Source organism: Macaca thibetana, chromosome 1 (genome assembly GCF_024542745.1).
Source record: "Macaca thibetana thibetana isolate TM-01 chromosome 1, ASM2454274v1, whole genome shotgun sequence".
Classification (NCBI taxonomy): domain Eukaryota; kingdom Metazoa; phylum Chordata; class Mammalia; order Primates; family Cercopithecidae; genus Macaca; species Macaca thibetana.
In genome coordinates, this window is record NC_065578.1 from 70,439,501 (window position 1) to 70,456,882 (window position 17,382).

The window sequence follows — 17,382 nt, forward strand, 5'->3', positions numbered from 1 at the left end:
GACATAGGTCATAAAAATAACAAAAACACATATTTCAGAACTCCAGAGAACGCATTAGGGTTCTGTTTCTTTTTCTGAAAATAGCTGAGGGGAGACAGTGAGTATTAGCCAGCTTCAGATCAGCAGTTCAACCACTGCGCTGAGTCATGGGCCTCTGGGTACTCCCCTGCCTGTGGTCTTGTTCCTTGGAGTTTCCTGTGGAGTCAGCAGAAATGACTTCTAATCCAATCCAAGGCCACCTTGCTCTTAGTCAAGGGCCTTTTGAGAGAGTTATGTCAAAGTATGTGTCATGAGCCTTGTAGGGTAAACTGATAAATATATATATATATGTGTATATATATATAGTTTTTTTAAACCAAGTTTTTGATCTTCATTAGGTGGCTTTTCTATAATATAAAGATGGAAATGGGATGAAGATGTTCACTGAAAATTAGGGTAACGTTCAGATGCCAAAAAAATGTGCTCTGATACTTGGACAAAGGCAGCCCCTTTTGTGTGACTTTTGTCTCTGATCATTTGCTTTCTTAAGCCATCATAATCATAGGATTCCTATATTACACTTACTTATGGTTTATAAAGTATTTTCATGCTTACTTTTTCTAATACGACACTGTGAAATAGAATGAATATTCTATTCTCCTTTGACAAATGGGGAAACTGAGACGTCACAAATTTATTTAATTTAATATCACATAGAGTATAAAGGCTGAGCTGACCATAAAACTCTGTTATTCAGGCTCTAAAATTATTGCTCTTTTGACTCCAAAACACCAGTTTTATGCTGTGCCATCCAAAGTATTATGGTGCCTTTTTCTCTGCTCTTTTTTTCTTCTTCTACTCTCCTCTCCTTCTCTCTATTTCTTTTCTTTCTGTCTCTTCCTTTTTTTCTCACTACATTCTCCATCCCCCTTTCTTTGTCTTTCCTTTCCTTTCAATCCTATGAGGCACAGGAATCTGGCAGCCAAGGCAACAAAGAACCGCTTCCATGGAAAAAGAGTAAGGAAAAGTAACATGGGCTTTTATATATTAACGGTTCTTGCAAACAATGTCCAACGTTATTTTCGTCTGCCCCTGCCCATTTTTGGGTGAGTCCAAAACAAAGCCAACTAGAAACATCCGTGTATAAAGCATAACAAAAATAACATGTGTCACATACGTGACACAGATGATACAACAGTGACTTTATTGCTGGTGCTTTTATAACTACAGTCTAAGAAGGATAACTGGGAAGTGGGAGATGGAACAGAAAAGTCATCTTAAGCACAGTATTTCCATTCCTCTTTTCTAGACTGAGGTAATACTGCCTTTTTGTTTCTGCCTCTTTAAAACATTTGTTGAGATTTCTATTTAAAACTCTTTTCGGAAATAACTGGAGCATGCACTTACTTGAGTAACATGCAGAACATTCAGTCCCCAACTCTCCAGAGTTCCAGAATGGCCCCTTTTGGAGTTTACAACTCATCCACCCATCTGTGCATTTGGTCCCCAGAGACCAGTGCAAAGTCAACAAAGATGAAAGTCTTTGGGAGTCTGTGCTTTTGAACATTAAACCACTGGATCTGGAGTCAGAAAAAATTCTGCAGTCCAGATTTAAGATCTCCCTTTAGTATTTTGTGACTTTGGTTAAAAAAAAATAGCCTCTTAATTTCTCTGCAATTTCCTTACCTGCAAAATGAAAAGACTGGACTAGGACAGAATCCTATGATTTTAAGATATTGTAGGAATAGCTTATGTTTCCAATGCCCTGAAATGCTGAAAAAAATGCAGAAGGCCACTTGGGTAGATGGAAATCACTTTCCGGTTTATTTTTCATTGATCTTTACAATAACATTATAATAGAACAGATGTTTTTAAGGATTAATGAGTGATAGATATAAATTGCCATAATAATATTGCTTTACTGTTTTCATCCTGGTTCATTAACTGTCATTAGAGCTACCATGTGACTTGTATTTTGCATGTGGTGTGATGTAATCATCTAGTAGTTGTATTCTTTCCCCCACCAAAGGATCCCCAAGCCTACCATTTGAATCAATGGAGGTGTGAAATTCATTTCCAGATCATCTCTTTAGGAGATCACAAGGTCATTGGTTCTCATCAAGAATATGGATGAGGAAAACAAGATACTAGAATAGAGCAAGAAAAAGAGAAGCCAATTCCCACTGCTCCCTGAAGTTTAAATAGTTCCCCTGTGGTTTCAACCTCAGTTCTGTTCTGCTTTTAATTTAAAACCATTCTCTACCAGGCAACTGATTTTTGCTAGTCTCTTGGGTGATTTTCTAAGACAGATTTCACTGTATTCTACCCTTGTGTGTGCACTTAGCTCCCATTAGCAGTAATGGGTGTTATGCATGTATAGCTCCCATTAACAATAATGGAAATTATGCATGTGCATCCAGAGGAAAGGATGCTCCCCAATGTTGGAATTTTTTCAGAAGGAAAAGTACTCCTTATGCAGCATTTGGCTTTTGTTTTAGGCTCTTTATTGTGGTGACGATTTGTGCTGCAGACAATGAACATGGTGTGAAAGGCTGCCAGCTTCCCGGTGTGCAATCTGTACAGTATTTTTTTAAAATCTTGGCTTATAATTTTTTGCGTGACTAAAACAACAGTCAGGCAATAGTCAGACAAAACTTGTTAAAGCGGTAAAATAGATCCAGATCAATTAATAAAGGGTCATGAATAGGGGCTAAATAAGTCCCCTACAGCTAGGAATTCTGGTAGGTAATGTCCCCTGTTTCAAGATAACCAACAGTATATTTGTACAGATGGAAAAAATAATTCTTTAAAAATAACCGAGTGCTATTTATGCAGACCATAATAACATTCCTCCAGATGAATGTGTCTTAACCCAAAGAGACAATTTCTATCATAACACGTTGATAAAAAAATGGTAGGCCAAAGGTGATATTATAAGGGGCTGTGAATCATTGGCATATTAATTTAGAACAAATCATGCAAAAAAGAATCTTTAACTTTAATATGAAGTCAAGAATGTGATTCATCTTCCTTTTTATGAGTGGTAGAATACGTTTAATACTTGAAATGTTTTTGAGTTGTCAAAGTGAGGGTCTAAGTAATTTATCTCTTCTGAGAGTGCCTTTTGCTGAATATTCAGTATTATTGTTCATTTGTAAGATAAACTAGTCTGTGTCTAGTCTTGGACACCCCCTGGCACTGCTCGGTGATGAATAAAGTCAGACTCTGTGTAAGGGTTGGGTTCTGATAGTGAGAATGAGGCACATAAAAAGCCCTGGAGTGTTTAAGAGCACAAGCTTTGGGGAGAGATCCACCTGCATCTAAATGCTGACCCTGTCACCTGGGAATTTATTTTACTTCTCTGAGCCCAAGTTACCTCATATGTAAACTGAGAATCATAATTCTCATCTTGTAGTTGTGAGGATTAAACAAGATCTAAAATTGCATTACCAGAACTATTATTAACAATTATTAATCTATTTAGGGAAATAAAATTTGACAGTGCTAGATGTCAAAACGTTTCTCTAGCCATATCATGTGGATCAGCATCAAATTATCTAAAATCTGTTGTGTAATTTAAATACAATCTATTTTTTATTATTTAATAATAAACATGCCTGTCATAACCTGTACTTCTATTTTGAGGGGAAGAATAAACATAACAATATTCTCAGGAAAAGAACCCCAAATACACAGGTTGACATCTGCTTTATTTTTCATCCTAACCAGACTTAAATCATTATAAACTTTAAATTTTTTAAAAACATACAGCTACACAATTTTTCTGAAAATGAGAACTCATATTTTTTCTTGTTTCCTTAGCATTATGATATTGAATGTGCAAAAATTTATAAGCAATGAACTTCTTTGCAAAGTTTATACATACATTCTAACTGTTGCTGTCTTGATAATGCAACATCATGTAAAAATATAGATTTTACCCATTAATTTTGTTGATTAGCTAGTCACTTAGAATATTGCTTTGTAAGGACAGACTATCCCCGTGTGATTAGGGCATACCTAATCAATCTTCCTACACCTTGATTCTTCATCTGCAAAATGAAAAGAGTAGTGTTAACTTCATCAGGTCGTTTTCAGAGTAAATAATTTAACGTATAACATATGTGGTGTTGACAAGTTGATTCTCCGAGGAAGGTCTTGAGAATGGAGAGAGAAGCCTTAAGAAGGAACCACAGTTGTAGGCTGTGGAAAGCCAGCACAGCAGAGAGGTACTTTGCTCCTGAGGAAACACTGGGGTGGAAAACGTAAGTGATGATGAGAATGAGGAGGATTCTATGAGGCGATAAACGATGTATATTTTGCTGATTGCTCAGATTTTCCCAGGAACAGTGATATGGATTAGCTTTGTGTCCCCATCAAAATCTCATCTGCAATTGTAATTCCCACATTTCAAGGGAGGGACCTGGTGGGAGGTGACTGGATCATGGAGGTGGCTTCCCTTATGCTGTTCTCATGATAGTGAGGCAGTGCTCGTGAGGTCTGATGGTTTAGTTCCCACTCGCTCTCTCTCTCCTGCCACTGTGAAGACGGTACTTGCTTCCCCTTCACCTTCTGCCATGATTGTAAGTTTTCCGAGGCCTCCCCAGCCATGCAGAACTGTGAGTCAATTAAACCTCCTTTTTAAAATAAATGACCCAGTCTCAGGTAGTATCTTTATAGCAATGTGAGAAAGGAGTAATACAGACAGCATAGGCAGCTGTAATTAGTACATGCCTTGGTTCTTTTCAGAGAGATTTGCCGTGATGCTAAAAGGTGAAGCTTATTTCCAAAAGATCTCCTCTGCTTTGTCCTAGGATAGATGTTGAATTCCAATTTTATCATGGCCAATGACTACATTAAACAATTCCCCCTTTAATGGCTGATTTTTGGAAAGATTCATTTTTTTAAAACAGAAAAATTGCATTGATTAGTGATTGGGGTCCTCATTTTTATGACATGTGTATCTGTTAATCAGGATTTGTGATTATGTCTAGTTTCCACAGAGTTGATAAAATCTGTCTTAATTTTTTTTTAAATGAATTATCTGGAGTTTTCTTTTACTAAATATTTAATTTAGATTTTATTATTTATTTTTGAAACACTGAACATAGCTTGTGGACCCCTTAAGGATCTGTGAGCTTGAACTTGTTACTATTGCTTATATATCACTGTGTATAAAATCTGTGCATGCTGATTTGTTCAGGTTCAGATAGAGTCCTTGGGTAATTGGTAATTAGTACCCCAAACACTCTCCATCCTCTTATTACTTTCTTTTTATTTCATAGCACTTATTACCACCTCACCTATACGTTTTGCTTTTGTTCCTTGTCAGTCACCATGAGGGCAGTGTCTTTGTCTATTGTTCTTACTGCTGTGTCTCTGGGACCTAGATTATTGTCTGTCATACAGTAGGTCCTCAACACCTGCTTGTTGAATGAAGTAGTTGATAATTGCTTCTTTTCAATAGCTACATTCTCCTGTATCAATGCAATGGGGGAAACAGGAGGTTTCTGTGTGGTTCTATCTGCAAGATAGGCAACATGGTACTGTGTACCAACTCCAACTCTTCGGCCAAAGATGTAGGTGTGAGCCCAACCTTTTCCATGAGCTATTTTGGCATGTCAGTTAATCTCTCTGAGCCTTGGATTTTGGATCTGTGTGAAGGGGAGAATAATAGTACCCTCACAGGGTTGCAGTAAAGATGAAACATGATAATATATATCCTATCGTTTCGTGGACTGCAAATCTTAGCTGTTACTAGCATATGGCATCACTGGAAAAAAATGAGACATTTGGGATATCATCCAAATAGTTGTGCTCTGCCTCTAAAAGCTATATGAGCTTGGGGCAAATCTCTTAACTTTTCTAGGTCTCAATTTCTGCACCTGGAAGAGAGTTGTTATTAATGATCCCAAATGTGCATCCAGCTAAGAAAATCCATGTCACTAAAGACTACATTTTTCTTTTCACATTCTTTCCTGTGGTTAGGGATTATATAGGTGTGCCTGCAATTTCTATGAAAATGCCATAAAAGAGATTTAATGTCAGGTGTTTGCTTCATTTTCTTATCACCATTAGGCATTGTCCTACTTAGCGTGACAAATTCACTGCCTAACGGTGCTCATGTTTTCAGTATCTTTTACTACAGCCGCCCAGGGTAGCTACAAGGAACACCTTTTCCCACATAATTACTACTGTTGACGTGAGACAGCACATTTGACAGAGGCGGCTTGCTGTGTTGGCAGGAAGGGTGCCGAGTTATACTGGAATCTGGCCTTTCACATTCACATTATTCTGCCTTTGGAAGAAGGTGCCCTCCACCCCGCACTAAATGTGAGGAAGAAAACTGCTTTGCCTGTACAAAACACTCTATTTACAGAGACTCTCTGGGGGGGATTATGATAGCCATGGGCTGGATTTATGGGTGAGCTGTGCTTACCAGGTTACATCTTACAATGCAGGCTGATGAAACCCACTGTTCATGTTAACCGTCTGTGCTCTCTACACGGAGTGCAGCCTGTGCCTTCCCCTAGGAATCAGGAACCGAGGGCCTGGGAAGCTTGTGCTTTGCATTGAGGAGCTTGATAGCATGCAGCGGGATGGTGTTCTCAGGAAGGGAAACTTCCTTCAGGGCAACTTTTTTTCCCCCACATAGCAGATGTGAAATTCCTCTGTACCTGTTTAAAATTCTAGTTGGGGTTGTTAAACAGCAATTATACATGAAGCTATTGGGAACTAGGGTGAAGGTCGACAGAACAGTGTCTGGGTAGGCAGCTACACATTGGATTTTGGTGTGATAGGCAGAGTGACAGAGACTGCAACGATCAACTGGTCTTCAAGTACCTTATATTTCAGTTTAACAAACTGTATTAAGGCTTGCCATAATCTCCATTCCAATTTGTAGGTCTACTCTTTCCCACTTTTCCCCAGAACATGTACTTAATTTCAATCAGGCAAACCTTACAGTTTGTAATAAGTCACATTCAAGTTCACCTGGTGTTACTTTGCTCATGTTATGCCTTTGGTCTACAGAAATTCATCAAATTCTACTACTTCTTTTAAGGTACAGATCAAATGCTGCCTGTCTCATTTGACCACAAAAAGCTATATAAATGTTTCCTTTCTCTGAACTATTACTATATTTTATGCTCACTTGTCAGATTTAACTCCCTCATAAATTATATAGCCCTTGATGTCAGAACAAAGGTATACACTTTTTCCAATTTCTCATGATCCTATGTGAATGTTGGAAATCTAGTCAGTTCACACAATTTTCTTGTTTTATGGTTGCAAAATTCCAAATGATTTTAAACATCTTTCTCCCGTATTAAAATGACAGTAGTTTTGATCTGCAATACTGTGTCTTTTATTTTGAATTCTTCTTTTTCAGTTCTTAAAGAGTCATGCAGAGTATAGCGCAGGCTCTGGCATATACACCTGCTCAAGAAATGTTAGTTTTATCAACACCACCTTCACTGGCTTTGTTTCCTGTGGCAGGTTGCTATGTCAACACAGAACATGTTTTATGCTTACTTCCTCCAAAACATAGTTGCCACCACATCCTTCTCCAAGGTCTTCAGAAGGAAGGGCAACCATAATTAGTTTATTTTTATTTTATTTATTTTTGGAGACAGAGTCTCGCTCTGTCACCCAGACTGGAGTGCAGTGGCGCAATCTCAGCTCACTGCAAGCTCCACCTCCCGGGTTCACGCCATTCTCCTGCCTCTGCCTCCCGAGTAGCTGGAACTACAGGCGCCCGCCACCATGCCCGGCTAATTTTTTGTATTTTTAGTAGAGACGGGGTTTCACCGTGTTAGCCAGGATGTTCTCGATCTCCTGACCTCATGATCCACCCGCCTCGGCCTCCTAAAGTGTTGGAATTACAGGCGTGAGCCACCACGCCCGGTCCATAATTCATTTTCTTTCAGTCACCGTCTTTCTTTCCCCCTCCCACGGTGATAATTCTTTCTGCTAGTCAGTATTATTTCCAGCATCTTCTAAATTTATTTTTCCCTTTAACCAACGTGCCAACTACTTTCCCCTAGAAATCTTCCATAATTAATGGACTGTTTATGCATAACCGTAATATTATAAATGCCTTAAGAAAACTATTATGAGTGATAATATAGTTGGGCATTTTTTGTGCATTTCTTTCCAAAATGGTGGCAAGATCTTTCAATTGGGTTTCATATATATAGAATGCATTCAAAGTCATTTGCTTATTTGCTTAGATTTTCCTAATGCTTCCGTCACCCAGGTGGGGGTGCAATGGCACGATCTTGGCTCACTGCAAGCTCCGCCTCCCGGGTTCACACCATTCTCCTCCCTCAGCCTCCCGGGGAGCTGGAACTACAGGCGCCCACCAAGATGCCCAGCTAATTTTTTTGTATTTTTAGTAGAGACGGGGTTTCACCGTGTTAGCCAGGATGGTCTCGATCTCCTGACCTCGTGATCCGCCCGCCTCCACCTCCCAAAGTGCTGGGATTACAGGTGTGAAGCACCGCTCCCGGCCCCTAATCATTCTTAATTAATTTTAGATGTAAATAGAATGAGACATTTTTCTGTTTTTTAAAAAAAATTTAGCACAAAAGTGCAGCATGCAACAGCTGTTTGAAAAGAACCCAAAATGAAGAATTATAGCATTATGAACTGAAAGATTAATTATGTTTCTTATTAATTTGTTTTCGTTTTTGAAACTAGCTTGAATTTCTTCTAAAAGTTGATATTTTTGGGAAAAGGACACACGCTGTCTTAAAAAGTGTTGTATTGTGGAATTCGATCCATTTGAGTTTCTGGCTCAGCCATTCCCTAATCAGATGACTTTAGACAATTTATTAAACTTCCCTGAGCCTCACTTTTCTTGTATGTAGAATGAGTATAGAATAGTTGCACCTACCTTTAAGATTTTTGGGTTTATTAAATTAAATAGTGTTTGTAGGAGACAACACAATGCTTGCCATATAGTAAACACTTGTTGCAACTCTGGAGTGATTGTTTCAGCCAAGAGCAAACTTTCCTTATTTTATAGCATACCAACAGTTTCCCAGGCACCTAACTTAGCCTGACATTATTTGTAGCTTTGAATTCACTGGAGTCCTGCCAGCTATGGCCCTTAGGGAGTTGCAGAGCTGAGGCTCCATTAATTGAATTGTTTGCCAGTGCCTTAAGGGCTCCCTATGAAAACTGGAGAGAAATGTGGGAGGTTTAGCCATAAACAAAATGTATAAAGGAGAAAATTAATTCATGGTTGTCTATTGCCTTAGCATTTACTTTTTCTATCTCATTGTTTACAACTGTCATGTGCCTGGGTATGTGTGACAGCAGCTGTAATGGGATCTGGCATTAATTCAGTTCACAGACATAAGTTTCAAGCATAATATGGTAACAGGTGGCCATGGTGATAAATAACAAGGGGCAGTTCAAGCAGAGTCAGAGAGCTCTAACATGGAGTACTTTTTACTCACATGTTTATTCATTCATTTATTCATTTTTACTCATCAAGTATTTATTAAGGAACTTCTATGTTCCAGGCACTGGTCTAGGTGTCTGGGATATATAAGCAAACAGAGACAGAATTTCCTGCGGCAGACGCTTAAAGTCTAGAAGAACAGAACAAAACAGAGTAAATATACAATCAAGTAGAACAGATACACAATCAAATATAGCAAATATACAACAAACAGAACAGATACACAATACAATGATAGGAGAAGTATAGAAAGATAGAATAGTATAGAGAGGAACCTACCTGATATATGAGTGATGGAAGGTCTCCTTAAAGAGTGTTATTTAAGCTGAATAGGCAATAGCAAGAGGGAAGTGTGTCTTGTTTCATGGAGAGGAAAATAAGTACGAAAAAGCACAGGGGCTTAAGTGAGCACGCTAAGAATGAGGGCCCGCAAGGCAAGCTAACATTTTGTCACGCCTTAAAAAGGATATTTTAAAAACTATTTATTCAATATTTATTTCTTGGGGCCAGGGAGAAATTGATTTTTCTATTAAGAAAAATTATATGCAAAACACATTCACCTAGTAATTCACTTCACTGGGTCAAAGCAGAGTCAATTTTGTGGAATTATTTAGCAAAACGTTCCCCATTTTCTTCTCTTTCTTCAGTTTGTGTGTGTTTTGAGCCAGAGAACTTCTTGGGAGGTGTACTAAAAATGCAAAATTTAGATAATAAAATGAATGACTCATTCCTGATAAATACCACTATGCCACATATTATTTGGGTTTAGAAATTTAGCTTGCTACCAACTTTCAGCTGTTACTCAAAATATGTTTTGCAGAAATATTTAAGAAATCAATTTGTGTAGGGGATGGGAGGATATTTTTATTTACATTTGATAATGCTGACTCCTTTTCCAGAAGCAACACCAGTGTACATTTTGCATTAAATGAGGATTTGGGCCAGGCATGGTGGCTCATGGTTGTAATTCTCCCAGGACTTTGGGAAGCCGAGATGGGCAGATCACGAGGTCAAGAGTTCAAGACCGGCCTGGCCAACATGATGAAACCACGTCTCTACTAAAAATACAAAACTTAGCTGGGCATGGTGGTGGGCGCCTGTAATCCCAGCTACTCGGGAGGCTGATGCGAGAGCTTGAACCTGGGAGGCAGAGGTTGCAGTGAGCCAAAATCGTGCCATTTCACTCCAACCTGGGTGACAGGCAAGATTCAGTCTCAAAAACAAACAAACAAACAACAACAACAAAAACCGAGGAGCTGGAGAGCCAAATTAGCAAGGCTGGTATTTCTAATGTGCTCCAATAAGGTGAACACCCCAGCTGGTGCAGCACCTAATCAGGTCCTTAAATAAAATGACTGGAGCATAAAGTATAAAGGAAGAGTATGTGAGACAAGACCGAAAAGGTGAATGGGGGCCAGGAACAATGACTCATACCTGAGTAGTCTCAGCTACTGCAGCAGGCTGACATGAGAGGATCACGAGAGCCCAGGAGTTCCAGGCTGCAGTGAGCCACGATCACCCCACTGCATTACAGCCTGGGTGACAGAATGAGACACTGTCTGAAACAACAACAACAACAACAACAACAAACTGAATGGAGTTTAGTTATGAAGGACCTTGTATGATATATGAGGAGTTTTCAGTTTATCTATTAAAAAATGTGAGACCATGGAAGAGTTTCAAGCAAGAGAATGACAAGGCAAAATTTTTGGTCTAGAAAGATCTTTCTTGCCTCAGTGTGGACCAAAGCCTTGGAGAATGACTTCAAAAAGGAAAACGCATTAATGGAATGTTGAAATGATTAAGGTGAGAAATGATAGTAGTTTGAATTAGGGGAAACATCAGTAAGGACGGAAAAAAAGTAGAGTTTAGGGAGTGTTGACACACTCCCTAATACCAGAAATATTAGGATAGGCATTATCAGGTGAACCTGTTGTCAGATAACGAAGCTCCATCCCCTAGACTGGAGTTCAAGGGCAGGACTACTCTAGTCCACAGTCACAAGCCATGAATGGTAGCAGTGAGATGAAGCTTAAATATCCAAGATGTGAGGAATTATAGACCTCCAGGTAATTAAAATGGGGATCCTGGGGATGGAACTGACATGCCAAGTAGAGACCTTTTTAAGTAAAAGACTATGAGAACAGGAGTGTGGGGGTGGGGGTGATAGTGAATGCTACAGTTCAGCGAGGATGTGGAACTGTGAGGGTCCTGTCTGAGGGCTTTCATGACATACTCTTGGATCAACAGCTAGTTGGAAAGAATGTAAGAGACTAGAATGCTAATAGCTGATAATGACATAATGTTTTACATATTCAGTTTTTGACTTCCTCCGCACAGCAGCCAGAATTGTTAAATAGAAACCTGATCATGTATTCCTCTGCTTAAGACATTTGGGGGTTAGGGGTTGGATCAAGACCAAAACCTTCCTCATGGTTTACATAGCCCTGAGTATTCTAGCTCCTGGGTTACCTTTTGACCTCATCTTAAGGCATTCTCCTCTATCCCTAGGCTTCAGCCATCTGAGTCTTCTTCAGTGTTTTAGTTTGTTTTGTTTTAAAAATTTTAAAGAATACTCTGCTTATTCCAAGACCTCCAGACATGCTGTTTTCTCTGCTTTAAAACTCTCTTCTCTTCCTTTCCATGTAATTCTAGATTTTAGCCTTAATGCTGCTTTCTCAGGACAGTTACCCTGTTATATATTCTCATACTCACTTTCACTTCTTTTTCATGACACTTATAATTAATTAATCATTTCAGAAATAAGTACTCACATGTCTCTCTTCATGAACAAACTATAAACTTCAAGAGAGGGAGAACCATGTATGCTTATTTGTTGTGGTATATCTTATGCCTAGCACAGTGCCTGACATATGTATATATTTAATAGATGTTTGTTAAATGAGCAGTTGAATCCATGGATTATTTTTATGTACACTGTAGGTATGCCTTAATCCAAAGCATCAGTTTTCTAGTGGTGGCATCAAAGTCACCTCATAACAGAGAAACAAGGATCTTTGAATGGAAATGAGCCTTTCTAGTATCCTTTAAGTTATATTACTTAGGCAGTTACCTACTTTATTTAAGCAGAATGTTATCTTTGTTGGGCAAAAACCTAGTAGACAGAGAGAACAGAAATATACCTAAGCTAGTATGTTGAGGGATGTAATCAGAGGGTAGGAGAGCTAGGCTAGACCACCTAGTTTGAAGGAATGAGATCCATAAATACAGATCTTCCTAAGCAGAAGGCAGATATTTGAAAGATAGTTTTTTAAAATATTAATTGAAAGTATGAGTTGTTAATTTTTCTTCTTGAATTTTCTACCTCCTCTGTCCTTCATTCGAACACATAACAAGTTCCCTACTTCCTTACCAGATGAAAGGTTTTTGGCAGGATTTTCTGGCTTCTGTTTGCCCTCTGAGGATAATAGAATTTGAAGAGAGAGCAAATTGGTATCCCTGTGTGAAAGCAAGAAAGACAGAAGGTTTCAAAGGAGAAAAAGAGCTTTCTCCAGGTTGGGGGTAAGGGACAGGTCTGCCTGTCCTTGAACAGAAGGGACTTTTACTTCTTCCCTGGAAGCACTCAAAAGTGTGGCAGGACATCAAGGGGCATATTTACATAGTGAACTAGGTAGCTTAGATGCCAAGCTTGGGTTCTCAGCCTTGTTCAAGATCCTCTTGAAGCACAAATCATGGCATGGAAATGGCACACCAGTGAATCTGATGATATCACATGGCTGCAGCAAAATTCAGCTTTTGCCAATGTGGACAGATACTGCTAGTGATCAATGTCCTAATGCTTAGATATGGAGTAAAACGCAGAACCGTAGCACAAACCTGAAGGTGGGAGAAAGCCTAGAAATAACTGAGGTTGAATTTCTAAGTTGATGGGACTAGCTACCCGAAATTGAAATTAAATGATTTATAGACAATAATGAAATGTAATTTTGCTTAAGATTTATACCTGCTACATTAAGCAAGCAAAAAATAACAAAAAAGTTATATTAGTCTTCTCTTTATAAGAGTATAGCTTATTTTTACTTAACAATTTTTAAAATTTTAAGTTGAGTTAACTTTGCAAAATATTTCCGGGAACTTAGCACTGAACCATCTGCACTGAATCAACTGATCTCATCAATAATAGACAGCTCTTAACAGTACCTTAATGATAAGAGTAATAAAACCAAATTCATGGCGAAGTGCAGTAGTGTGTGCTTGTAGCCCCAGGTACTTGGGAGGCTGAGGCAGGAGGATTACTTGATACTAAAAGTTCAAGTGCAACCTGGACAACACATTAAGAACCGCCCTCTTACACACATACACACATGCATGCACATGGGCACACACACGCCCTAATTCTAATTCACCATGCTGAACATGTCTATGGGGGCTACCCTTTCTATCGGGATGAAAAAAGAATTACACTGAGCACAAGTCTTCCAACAAAGAGTGGATCTATTATTAGTTAAGAGTGACTATGTCAATGAAGCACAAAGGTATGTCCTCCAAGGCAGTCAGATCTATGTTCTCTGCTATAGGAATGTGCAAAGGCAATATGCCTACTGTTAAGAGCAAGCTCATAACAGGCTGGCAATATCAACTTATCTTTGCTTGGTGGAGAACTGATGGCAAACAAATGAAATCTGGAAATCAGTATGTTGATTACTTATTTATTTGGCTTGATATTGAAATAAGCTTTTTCTATGTAATCAATTTTACTTGTGAATTCTTTTATTCCATTTTTAAAATTCTATTTTTTCAACAAATATTTATCGAAGGCTCATTATATAAGCTAGACATTTAGTTAGGTGCTGTGGGAGACATAGAAATAAATGAGCTACAGATTAAATACTCAAAGCATTTTTAACATCTGGAAAAATGATAACCCATGTACAAAAATGACTGTAACACAAGGCAAGTAGTAAGTTTGTAAAAGACAGGATAGAATGATACTTCTTCCTTTCCCTTTCCTTTCCTTTTCTCTCATCCTATCTCCCTTTCCTTTCTCTTCTTTCCTCTTCTCTTCTATTTCATTTTCTTTTCATCAACGCTGGTAAATACGATGTACAAAACTGTCCTGAAAAAGTAGAAAATACCAGGTTGGCAATTTCAGCCTCAGCTACCAACACTGGGTGTATACACTGACAGTAGAATTTAGGGAGTGGCAAAGAGAGTAGGTTCTGTCAATTTATATGGAATAATGTTTTCCAAGACAACCAGATGTGATTTTTTTTTTGCAAGTAAAAAGCCACACAGAAAGGCTGAGATGAGGCAAAATGAAGAAAGCAGGACCATTGGTATGTTGAAGGCAGCTCACATTGTAAGAGATGCTTGTTGATTAATTAGGAATTTTGAAGCCAGTCGTAAAACTATTGGTAGCTTGCAGTCAGCCTAGTGGGAGTATTTACACCAAAGAAATAGGTAACTACAATAAATCATGATTGTTTTAAAAACAGAAAGCTGTCTTACCAGTTCAACAATGGAAATAACACCACCAAGAGTTTTTCACCTTCTGATTTTCTTTTTATAAACAGAAAGCTCTTCCACGAGTTCACCAATGGAAATAACATCAAGAGTTTTTCATCTTCTTAGTGGGCAAAGGTATGGATATTTGGTGTGTGAGCTTCAAGAGTATCTAAGGGAGGTGATAACGTGGTTGAGAATATACCAGAGACTACAAACTGTCTGTGCGTCCCACAGGAACAGGAAGCTCGTGCAGGTGAAAAGACTGGAGGAGGAGGTATGCTCATGATACCCAGGAAGCCCACCTCCCACTTCTTTGGTCATCAGAAGTAAGACAAAGGACAATTAAATGAGTGGTTAGTAGTTGTTTAGAGAAAGAGAATTTTCACTTCATATGCTAGTCATTGATAATATTTGCCACTGTGGTTGCTGTTAAGTAAGTTTCTTCCTGCAGGCCTGTGAGAAGGCATAGTACATGAAAGCGGCAGTGCTTTCAACCTGATTATTATTATACGGTATGGACTTTTATTATATAACAAGCAACACTTACATTTTGTTATTCACTTATTTTTTACTATACACTTATACATATGCAGACACAGTAATAAACATCTAAGTGGTACAAATAGGTACAAAACCAAAACTAAAAGTCTTTGCCTTCTAACTTCAATAAGATGTTTCAGTCTCATCCTGCATTCTACTGCCTTTAATATGCAATCAGCCACACTTCCCAAGGGGCTTTAGTCCCTTTTGTTAAAAAATAGTAATAAAGATCAAATCTAGGGGATAGAAGTAGAGATTTTAGAATTTTATGTGAGAATTGGGGATGCAGCATGCTTATGAAGCCACCTGAGTTACAGGGCAGAATATTACTTTCTTTTTAAATAACAGGTGACAATTCTCTATCGTTATTTTCAATTTAACCAAGTTAATTTTTTATTTTAGCACTGAGAGTTTTTATTTTAGCACTGAGAGTTTTTAATCTAATTTCTCCTTCCTCTGGTAGATTTGATGTTATTTATTGTCATACCAAATAGCATTTTGTCTCCTATATTTGGAAGTTGTTTTTTTTTTTTTTTTTTGAGACAGACTTTTGCTCTTGTTGCCCAGGCTGGAGTGCAATGGCATGATCTCGGCTCACCACAACCTCCGCCTCCCGGGATCAAGCGATTCTCCTGCCTCAGCCTTCTGAGTAGCTGGGATTATAGGCATGCGCCACCACGCCCAGCTAATTCTGCATTTTTAGTAGAGACGTGGTTTCTCCATGTTGGTCAGGCTGCTCTCAAACTCCTGACCTCAGGTGATCTGCCTGCCTCGGGCTCCCAAAGTGCTGGGAGTAAGTCTTTTCTTACTCTGTTTTTGTCCCTTGCCTCAAGTACCCTAGAAGTGACTACCCACACAACTCCCCTTATCAGCATTTTTAGGAAAAACCATCTGAAAAGTAAAATAAATATCTTTTCCCACAGAATTATAAAGAATATACAGGCAAAAGACACCTAATATTTCATATGGAATGATAAATAATTTGAAGAAAAAAGGACAAATCTTTGAGATTTAGCCTAAAACTATTTTTTAACTTTGAATTTCCATGGGCATTTGTCAACATTTATCTTTTATTTCCAATAACATTGGTATTAAATTACAGTGAATATATACAAATATTAGCTCAATATTATTTTATTAGTCCAATTTTTCAATTAGAGAGTCAGATAATACTCTAAATAATGGTCAAAAATCATCAGAATATTTTGTTACCCCCAGATTCAGGTAGAAGAAATTTCTGTATATTGTCCCATTCCACAAGACTCAACTCACAGTAGATTATAGCACATTGGAATATAACATATTTCATATTAAATATTATATTTAATCTACATTTAGATATTCTGAAATCTCCCTACTAATAGTTATATAATTTTTTTGTTTATTCCTAATGCTTTTCATGTTCACATAAGCCAAAATGAGAAAATTCATCAAGTTTTACCAATAGAAAGTTTCACCTTCTATGCAAACACATATATTTGCCTAGATCAAAGCATCATATGCCTACACTTCCAAAGTTAATTTGTATTACCTGCATGATCCCTCTAAAATAAAATCCCAATTATTTTATTCTTATAATTTGGTAAATTGAGCCTCAGAAGCTCCATTCATTTAGAATATGCATTTTCCAAAATCTTGACAGGCTGCCCAGGCAAGATTTGTTGAAATCTTGACAGGCTGATTTTGACAATAATAAAAAAATGTGTTCTTAAAATTCTGTGTTGAATTTTAAGCAGCTCTCTATCAAAGGGATAATAACTTAAATGCCTCAGATTATCTGTTAGAGACCCTATAAAACAATAATCTCTTTTTTTATGCATCCAATTAACATCAGAATCCATTTAGGGAACATGCTTCTCTTTGAGGGTCTTATGAGGCCCTACACCCAGTTTATTCAAATGTCACTATTACAAAGGGCTGCTGCCTCA

General features: G+C 38.1%; 1 long non-coding RNA gene across 1 annotated transcript; it reads left to right on the plus strand.

Annotated features, from left to right (window-relative positions):
- The first annotated feature begins 375 nt into the window (after window positions 1-375).
- On the plus strand, window positions 376-15,579 carry LOC126963037 (uncharacterized). Its single transcript, XR_007728902.1, has 2 exons — window positions 376-435; window positions 14,983-15,579. It is a non-coding gene; the product is annotated as an uncharacterized LOC126963037 (long non-coding RNA).
- Window positions 15,580-17,382: the final 1,803 nt, after the last annotated feature.